Genomic DNA, 10966 nt, shown 5'->3' with positions numbered 1-10966 from the left:
CGGAATCACAAAGAATGAGACGAAGAGCTTTGTGGTTATTTTTTATATCTTACCTACCGGAGATAAATCTCGAGACAACCTTAGAGAAGATAATACTCAATAAGATATAACAAGTAAGATCATAACACGCAACTACAGAGAAAATAATTGGTTCTGGCTTCACGAATCGCAAATGAAGTCTTCAAGTCGTTAACCTATAATGGTTTTCGAAAAACCTAGGTTAAAGGAGAAACGACTCTAGTTGCAACTAGGACACAGGAAAGTGTCAGGATTAGGCTTTCCAGTTGCTGGAGTTCTCCCTTATATAGTATTTCAAATCAGGGTTTGCTTTCAATCAAAGTTATGATAGCTTAGTAACAAAGCATTCAATATTCACCGTTAGATGAAAACCTGATTTAAGATTCAAGCTAAGTCTGCTTAAAACCAAAGCAATATCTCTTCATTATTGGACGGTCTTAGCTTATTACACACAAATTAAATATATCTTAATTTATATATATATATATATCTATGGGTAACCGTACTTAAACGTGTATATTGAGTTGGCTCAATAACAGTTAACCGAAGTTAGCCATATGAACATTTTTTTCTTAACAATATTCATCTAACACATCTTGATCAACTATGATTATCAATCAATCATGAAAGATAATCAAATGAATCTAATTGTGTTTCACATAGAGTTGTTCAATTGTTCACTATCTCATATAAATATGTATGAACCAATTGAAACAAACCCGGATTGATTCGTAAGAATCAATTCATAAATATTAAGCCACGGTTTTCAAATATTGCATTCCTTAATTCATAAATATGTTTTTTCATGAGTATGAAAATCATACTTAACCGATTTTAGAACTTTAACCACTAAGTTTGCAAACAGTTACGCAAACTATAGCTTCCAGACTTTGGTCTTGTCCAGCCGTTTGCAAACAGGTATGCAAACAGCCGTCCCAGACCTAACTCAGGTAGAACCGTTCGCATACTAGCATGCAAACAAGGTTCCTGAACTTTAACAATTAAAACCGTTCGCATACTAGGTATGGAAACAAGGTTCCCAGACCTGAATCATACAAAAATAGTTTTCATACTAGGTACGCATACTGTGTTGTATCCAGACAAAGGTTTTTGTTATAAACACCCATTTCGATCATTGAAACATCATTAGAAGACGAAAATATCTATCTCACACAAACTATTAGCTTCAAGTAATTTTCAAGTGATCGAATGATCAATACGAAACATTCTAAGTCGAAATCAAATGATTGTCTCACACAAATCATGTAAGATGTTTCAAGGCAATTTCCACATGATCATCTTTTGACTTAATATTTAGTTTATAACAAATAAATTGTTTCCAACTAAACTCGTCAGGAATATGATGAACGTAGCTAAAGCAAAAATCTTCCAACACATATTTCGAGAAATAGATAAGCGAGATAAACTCGGCTCAAAATATCAAATGTGTATAATATAAAAGTTTATATAGCTATACGACTTATTCTCAGTAAGAGATAGAATAAAATAGATTTTTGAGTGATAGATAAGTTTTAGACTCCACATACCTTTTGTTGATGAAGTTCCTCCAAGCTCTCCTCAGTAGATCTTCGTCTTCAATCGATGAACTCCGTGAAGTCTAAAGCTGAACTACACATTCTATCCTAATCCGAGACATAGCTATAACTAGACTAGAAATCAAGACTATAGTTTTGATCAACTAAACTTGACAAACAAGCTTGAGATAGCAATGTTTGCGAGTTCGACCGAGCAATGCCCTAACAAAAATCTTGTTAGGAGTTCACATAAGCATGTGATAAGTTAGTCTTGAAATCACATAGAAGAATATACACTATGGTCCAGGGTGAACCGCGTACAATAATATTTCTTGGAAAATATGCCTTCTTAAATAATAAGCAAGGTCGTGTTCATTGAACACTTAAGACTTGAATCATGATGCACATACACCAGGTGTTTTAGTGATCAAATATTTCGTAGAGGTGTTTATGAGACTCATAGCAATACCAAACGTGTTTTAGAAAATGGTCTGAATCCATCTTATTTAGTTCGTACTGGGTAGGTACACAAACCTGTGGACCAGTTCTTGAATTCAGATGGCCAAATTACACATACCAGTGCATACCCTATTTGACGAACTCAGTCCCTTGAGGTATGTGTACTGGGTACACGTACATCACACCTTTACTTGAACACAGATTTAAGGGGTATGCGTACTGTGTACGTGAACCTACCCGTATTCTGGAACTCAGATGACGATGGCACACATACTGGATACATGTACTTTCATGTATCCATAGTTCTGTAAACTTTCTTTAATCGATCTGAAACTTTCCTAATTTCCATAGATAATGAATACCATTGCTTGGGAAATTTTCAAATGATAAACTTGAATTCAAAATAGTTCATGAGCAATAAGTTTTTCTTAACTAAGTTTGTCAAGTATATAGACAACTATTGATTGAATCATATTCTGAGATGTTTAACAAGACAAGCTTGACTCGAAATTTCATCTTTGCAATATCTATAAGAAGTCATACGACATAGTATCATATAGATAAAAAGGTAATACTTGTGAGTAGCATAGTTTAGTATTCACATACGTGACTCCCCAAATCTTAAACCCTCTTAGCTATAAAAAGGATTGTAGTCTAAACCTAAAATAACAAAATTCTAGATCATCGAACTTAAGGAACATAATTACATAAAGTAATTAAATTAAAACTAATTCTTGAGAACTCTGATATATTACAAATGAAAATATCTCAAGTGTTATGAATATATATATACATATATTAGTGTTTTGTTTTATACATAAACAAGAATACATATATATATAAAAGTTACATAACGTTCTTAATTTGCTAAAGTTCGAACTACGGAAACGAATATCATCATGCACGCCATCTCTTCCGAAAACTGAAATTGAAGTGGGAACGAGTGAGCACATCATCCCATAGGGGTGCCCACTGGAGAAAAATAACTTTCAAGTAATCACTAATCATAGTTCTAACATAGCAAGTAAAACTGAAGTACAACAATAAAAGAAAACAAATAACACCTTTTACACCCAACACTCAACACAACATCCTAATTATAACATTCATGAAAGAAAGTTATTTTAATTCCACCTCCTCGGATATTGCGTCCATAGTAGCAACATCCGTGAAAGACCACCTCCGGATGATCTACAAAAGTGAAGCTAGAACAACTAAAAATATGTCACTTAGACCTCGCCAAACTCATTGGAGAAAGCGACATCAGAATAACTCCAGACTTTAATAATAACACCATCCACATAGAGTACTCATACATAACAAGGTTTTATCATGCTCACAAATAAAGTAAATTTAATGAGTACAAGAAAGTTACAGAGTTTGCACTTGTTTGATGGCAAATCCCTCTGTTAGAGCATTGCTCGATCGAACTCCCATGCGTTGCTATCTCAAGCATGTTTGTCAATGTTAGTGATCAAAACTATAAGTCTTGATTTCTAGTTTACTATAGCTAAGGTCTCGGAATAGGATAGAAAGTATAGTTGAGCTCAAGAACTCCATGGCAATCATCATACAAGACGAAGAACTACTCAAGGAACCGGTAGATCTTCATCGACTAAAAGGTATGTGGAGACTTGAACTTATCTATCACTCAAAAGTCTATTTATCTCCTATCTTGATACAAAAGTCATTTTTCTATATAGATTTAGATTATACACATTTGATATTTCGAGCCGAGTTTATCTTGCCTATCTATTTCTCGAAATATGTGTTGGTAAGCTTTCACTTTAGCCAAGTTCATCTTTACCTAGTGACAAAAGTCATGAAAAGTTTCAATCACTTTGAAAATTGCTTACTTTGACGAAAAATAGTTTGTGAATAACAACTATAGAATATCAACGTCCTCTAAGAATGTTTCAATGATTGAAATGAGAGTTTAGATTATATATCCATTGGAGGATATAAGCATTGTTGTGGAAACACATATATGTATAAGTCCTTATTCCTTGAACCGAAGTTTGCGAACTTTGTTAATCAAGAGAACCGGAATAGTGACGTGAGCTAAGTCCGCGAACTCAGTCCGCGAACTAGCGGAAGTTCTCGACCCGAGAAATTCTGCTGGAGTTTGTGAACTCCGTCCGGGAACTTAAGTCCGCGAACCCAGTCTGCGAATTTGAGTAGGTTATATCTAAAAACGATGTTTGTGAATTTATTCTTAAATAAACTAAGGAATGCAGATTGCAAACAGTGGCTATATAGTTCATGAGCCGATTCGAGTGAATGAAATCGTTTTTGCTTCGACTGTGTCTTGTGTAGTTACATAAGATTTCCTTGCAATTGAACAACTCTCTAACTAGTTCATTTGAGTCACTTGAACTAGTTATAGTGAAGAAGAATATGGTTGATACGAAAGTGATCATATGGCTAACCATTTGGTTAAATATTGTTGAACCAACAAATGTACAAGTTTGGGTACGGTTACACAAGCCTAGAAACGTGCATTTCATTTGTGTGTAACAAGCTAGTTTTCGATCTAACGGTTGAAAGATATTAGCTTGAATCTAATCAGGTTTTCATATAACGGTGAATATTGAATGCTTTGTTACCAAGCTAACATTGACTGCAAACCCTGATTTGAAAGACTATATAAGGGAGAACTCTAGCAACTGGGAAACCTAATCCCCACACCTTATGTGTGATACTAGTTGTGCTAAGCTAGAGTCGATTCTCCTTTAACCTTTGGTTTCTTCTTCTAAACCAGGTTAACGACTTAAAGACTTCATTGGGATTGTGAAGCCAGACCGATACTACTTTCTTGTAATTGTGTGATATGATCTTGATGTTTCTATCATACGAGTACAATTGTAATAATTTTATTGAGATTGATATCTCTGATAGGAAAGATATAAAAGTAATCACAAACACTTCGTCTCATCGTTTGTGATTCCGCAATATCTTTTTTCGCTGCGTCGATTAAGATTATTGTGAGGTGATTGATAATACTAGGTTGTTCTTCGGGAATATAAGTCCAGTTTATTAATTGGTTCCTGTTCATCTTGATTTATCAAAAGACGGAACAAAACTCGTAGGTATATTCGTGGGAGACGTATTTATCTATTACTGTAGACTTTTCTGTGTGATACAGATTTGTTTATTAAAGTCTTCGACTTTGGGTCGTAGAAACTCTTAGTTGTGGGTGAGATCAGCTATGAAATTGTTAATGCATATTTTGCACTGGGTAAGACTATTCTTGAAAAGTACATTGTGATGAAAATTCTCAGATCGCTTAATACAGTGTGTGTTCAAACTGGACTAGGTCCCAGAGTTTTTCTGCATTTGCGGTTTCCTCGTTAACAAAATTCTGGTGTCTGTGTTATTTCTTTTCCGCATTATATTTTGTTATATAATTGAAATATCACAGGTTGTGCGTTGTTCAATCAATTAGAATATCCGACCTTTTGGTTGTTGATTTAAATTGATTGACACTTGGATATTGGTCTTTGGTACCATCCAAGTTATCTCTCTAGTATTTGATAAAGACTCACAAATTTCTGTTTGCTTGAGTATATATCAAATCGAGAGATTGAGATATAAACTCTTTGATATACTTTTTTATCTAGATTGAGTCTGACTGTATAGTTGATTCTCTAGAAAGTATATTGGAGTTTGTCCATACAGATTGCTAAGCGAAATATTGGGTGTGGTTGTTGTACCCCCACTTTTTCAATTGGTATCAGAGCAGGCAAGCACATTCAAGACCTTACAAGTCTGTGTTTGTAGCGATCTGACTCTATGGACAGATATGCTATCTCAATTAACGTACCACCAGTCTTCGATGTCTCTAATTACTTATGGTGCAAAATTGATATGCGAGCTTTTCTTCAAGCACGTGATTTTCAATCATGGGTATATGTTGTTAATGACTATAATGCTCCTGTCATGACAGTTGGAGATGTAAACGTTCCCAAGGATATTGGTGAATACACCCCTGCCGAGATAAATGTTGCAAAGAAAAATTCCGACGGTTTGAATGCCATTATACATGCCATTACCCAAAATCTTCAGCACCATGTGTCAAATCGCACGAGGTCTAAAGATGCGTGGGATATCTTAGAAACCGTATTCGAAGGTAACTCCAGTGAAAAGGAAGCTAGGCTTCAAAACCTTAATTCTGATTGGGAAAACCTTTGTATGGCAGATGAAGTTACATTTGATGAGTTTAATCACAGAGTGTCTGAAATTGCCGCTACAGACACTAGCCTACTCAAAATTAACGTCGGTCTGGACTTTAGTTGAACCCCAATCAATCTCACACTGATCCAAGGTACATTTATACTCCTACGTCTCTGATCCCAGCAGGATGCTACGTACTTGATTCCCTTGGACAAATTTTTGTTCACCACAACGCAACTTGATTGTGTTATTTTGGAAATCTTGTCTCATGTGCCTGATCTAAAGAGACAATGATTTTGTACCTCTCAGGCTTTAGGAAAAGTTTTTTTTTTCTCTCTTCTTTTCTCAGTTTTGTTCTTCCCCGTCTATCAACAAAGGAGGATTATTATCGACAATTCTACTCTTTATAGGGTTGTGAGTTGGACGTGTACGAACCTGTTTAAAGGTTTCGAAACCCTATATTCCTTTTTCCTTCCTCAAAACCTCTTTTTATCTCAAGACTACTTGTTGAGTTAAATTTGCACCATTTTCCTCTTGAGAGGAATCCACAGACCTTTGTCTATCAAAACGACTCGACCATACTTTGTTTTCTAATGGTCTCGGTTTATCCTTGGAAACTAACTTCTTAGACGAAGATAAAATCCTACATACCTCAGCGGTTTTCCGAGCAAGTTTAAGCTTATTTGATAATTGATTTGCTCTTCGTTGAAGTTTGTTGACGTGCCTCAATTGGTGTTTGTACTTGTAACACCTTGAAAGTTCATGAACCTTTAGAGAACAATACGAGCATGTCAAACTAGGATAAAAGTCAGGCTTCAGATATGTGCACACGGCTAGACACATGGTGGAACCTGCAGCACTACAAATAGAGTTTCCAAAGAATGGGTCAATTTTCTCTTCCAGATTAGTTGGGTTTTCTTCTGAAAGAATATCGAGATTGATGTATGTATTGCTACATTTATCAAAATCAATATTTTCACCAAGAAGTGCAACACTTGATTTCTCGTCTTCATTAGAATCATAGTTGTCAGACATTTCATCAAGAGTTGCAGCATGACCTTTGTTCTCGGTGTATTTTCTACGATTTGGGCAGTCGTTTGCAAAATGACCAAATACCTTACACTTAAAGCACTGAGGCATATCCTCGTCATCAGTTTCATCTGTTTCCCTGTTCTTAGGAGGAATACGATTATGAGGTTTGACTAATGCCTTAGGCTTATCTCTGGATAACCGTTTACTTCTCTTCAACAAAAGATCCCTAAACTGTCTTGTGATCATCGAGACTGACTTGTCAAGATCTTCATCCGATGAATCAGTCTCAGCGTGATCATCTTCAGAGATATACACTTTTTTACTTTTATCAAGTAATTTCGTGTCCATTAGTGCTTTGAATGCAACATCCTTAGATTTGGATGAATGTTCGTGATCAAAGATCTTAAGATTCCCAACCAACGTATTTCTGGAGAGATCATCAAGGTTATTTCCCTCAACGATGGAATGCTTATAAGTACTTTCATATCAACCATATTCATCTTTCTCATAACTAGTTCAAATGACTCATAAGAACTAGTTGTAGAGTTGTTCAATTGCTTAGGTCTTTATTCATAGACACAATTAAAACAAAATCGGTTTGATTCACTTGAATCAATTTATGAACAATATAGCCATGGTTTGCAAAGATTGCATTCCTTATTGATTTATTATTTTTAAGTTCATGAACTTCCGATTTGAGAAATAACCAGCTTGGGTACGCATACGGGTATGCGTACCTTAGCTACCGGATTTGAGTTTGGAAACTCAGCAGAAATTTTCGGTTCGAAAACTTCCGTGAGTACGCGTACGGGTATGCGTACCTAAGGTGACTGGTTTTCCAGTTTGTAAACTACAAACTCCATCAGAAGTTTTCGGTCAGAAAACTTCCGCCAATACGCGTACGGGTACGCGTACCCAACCTGTCTCCTTTACCAATGTCGCATGCACAAGTGCACACAATTGGTTTCCGGCACATGGATTTATACACTAATGTGCGAACACACTATATATGCTTATATCCGTAGTTGGTTATATAATCTCAACTCTACATTTCAATCGTTGAAACATTCTTCTATAATGTTATAACAATTGTTATTCACGACTATCGTCATCAAAGCTATTTTCAAGATTGAAACGTCATCATGACTTTCGTCACGGATAAAGATGAAAAGTGGTTAAAGTGAAAGCTTACCAACACGTATTTTGAGAAAAGGATAGGCGAGTAAACTGGGCTCGAAATAGCAAATGTGTATGTATGAAAACTATCATACTTATACGACTTTGTCTCAAGAGTAGGAGATAGAGAGATAGACTTTTGAGTGATAGATAAGCTCAAGTCTCCACATACCTTTTAGTCGGATGAAGTTCCCCTAGTTCCTCGAGTAGTTCTTCGTCTTCGTAAGTGCAGATGGTGGATTTTCGACAAAGGCTAAAATCATAAACTCATAATTATACGAAGCTCTGATTCAGCAATCAGACGTGAGTATCGAGACACGGCTCTCTCATCGAATTCTCAACGGAGAGTACTTTCTCTCAGAGTACATGTAGATATGTAGTCTCACGACTGGACAACGGCATATCTCATGAATACTGAACACTTTCAGTGATTATTTCTATATAGTATCACGATATGGACGGCTCCTAAACAGCTTGCTCTGCTAGTATAGAGCGATAACATCTTCAGGAACAAACAACGAGTTTACCCTGACTATATAAAGGATACGACTTACTGATAAGCTCATATCGGGATAATTAATGCTCCTAGACAGCTTGCTCTGCTAGTATAGAGCCACAAAGTTAATTATTCTTAATTACAATTGCTCCTATTCCATGGTCGAATCCACGACTGGTCCCATGGAATGACAATAAACAATTGTTCTGATTCTATGATCGAATCCACAGCTTGATCTCATAGAATAGCAATAACTATATTATCTCATTACTCCGATTTTATGATCGAACCCACAACTGGTCTCATAAATGGTAATAGATAAATCTTAATTACTCCGATTCTATGGTGGAATCTACGATCCCATGGAATGGTAATGCTCACTTTATTATTCTGAATTCGTAGTCGAATCCTCAGATGATCCTATGAATTAATAATAAACATCTTATTGCTCAGTTTTGTGAATTATTCTCCACCCAATTCCACAATTAGTAATAAATAATCAACAACCGGGCGTCTGAGCTACCTCTAAGTAAGCCCCGATTCAAATGGTGAAGGTGTATTCAACGACGATACACTAACTGTCACCACATGAACGAGTATTTCAAAAATTCAACGAAACGATGAGCCTATGCAAAATAGAGAAGAAAATAATAAATAATTAAAAATATTGACCAGGGTGCTGGGAGCACGGACACACGACCGACCGACCGTGTCATGGTCAATCCCACGCCAGTTTTATATTTTTAATGCATTTTTATTGTTTTCCATGATTTGATGAAAATTCTCTCATTTTATCAAATCTCCTTCATCTCGAGGAAACTCCTCGGTTTCATGGTACTTCCATAAATCCATAAAAAATAATATAAAATTAAGAAAAAGAGTGTGGGCGTGACTTTTGGCCAACCGGCCATGCCTTGGTCCCAACCGGCCCCACACCTCACGGTTTCTTATTATTTTATTATTATTATTATTTCTCTAATTTCATGAAAAAACTCCTTGATTTCATGGTATTTTGCACAAATCATCAAATAATAATAAAATAAAATAAATTATAAAAACTTGTGGGACCGGGCCTTGGCCGGACGGCCATGCCCTAGACGGTCCCACACGCCCCTTTGTTTTATTATTTTATTATTAGTTTTCCTTGAATTCATCAAATTCCTTGATTTCATGGTATTTCTCTCAAATTAGTAAAAATTCCCTTAAATCATCAAAAATTCCTAAAAAATATTAAAAAGTTATGAAAACTCGTGGGACCGGGCCCAAGCCGGCCGGCCATGCCTTCCACGGTCCCACACGCCCTTGTTTTTATTATTTTAATATTTTTTGCTTCCTTGGACTCATGAAAACTCCTTCAATTCATGGAAACTCCCTAAATTCATCAAATTTCTCAAAATTCATGAACTTTTCATAAAATCATCAAAAATATTATAAAATTAAGGAAAAGGCACCACGGGACTGTGGTCACGACCGACCGACCATGCCTTGACCACGGCGGTCCCACGCATCCTCATTTCTTATTTTATAATTATTTTTCATCATCTCATGGTGTTTTCCTCAGTTTCGTCGAAACCCTAGTTTTGGCATATTTTCTCGAATGGATGCTCAATTGCACGCCAGAAAATATCAAAATTCTCAGGACTGAGACGCGGACGCCTTGGGGACACGAGCACGCTATCTTTACCAACCAAGATTGGATCTTTGGCTCACGGAAGCCGGTTCCATCAATTTTCACAGTTTTGACCTAATTTGCACAATTGCTCGTATTAGGTCCAAAACTCTTCCAAACACTTTGGATTTTCATGAAGTGATCTTCAGGTGGTCATGTCACAACCTAAAACCGGTTTCATGACTCCATGGTCGGTCCCTCGCCTCGTCATAATTAATTAGGTTTTCTCACCTAAGGCTCAGACGAGCATTTTATAAAAATGATTAAACCAGCATTTAATCATTCTTTCATCAAAAAATCGTCAACTCTTCGGGAGTTCTTAGTATTTGCTCACGTGAGCATATGGAAACTACATGATTAATCCACGGTCCCATGTAGTCGCTCCCTCCTTCGTCCCATGGTTGAAAT

This window comes from Papaver somniferum, chromosome 1, assembly GCF_003573695.1.
Source record: "Papaver somniferum cultivar HN1 chromosome 1, ASM357369v1, whole genome shotgun sequence".
NCBI classification, from domain to species: Eukaryota; Viridiplantae; Streptophyta; class Magnoliopsida; order Ranunculales; family Papaveraceae; genus Papaver; species Papaver somniferum.
Note: the sequence above shows the minus strand (reverse complement) of the source record.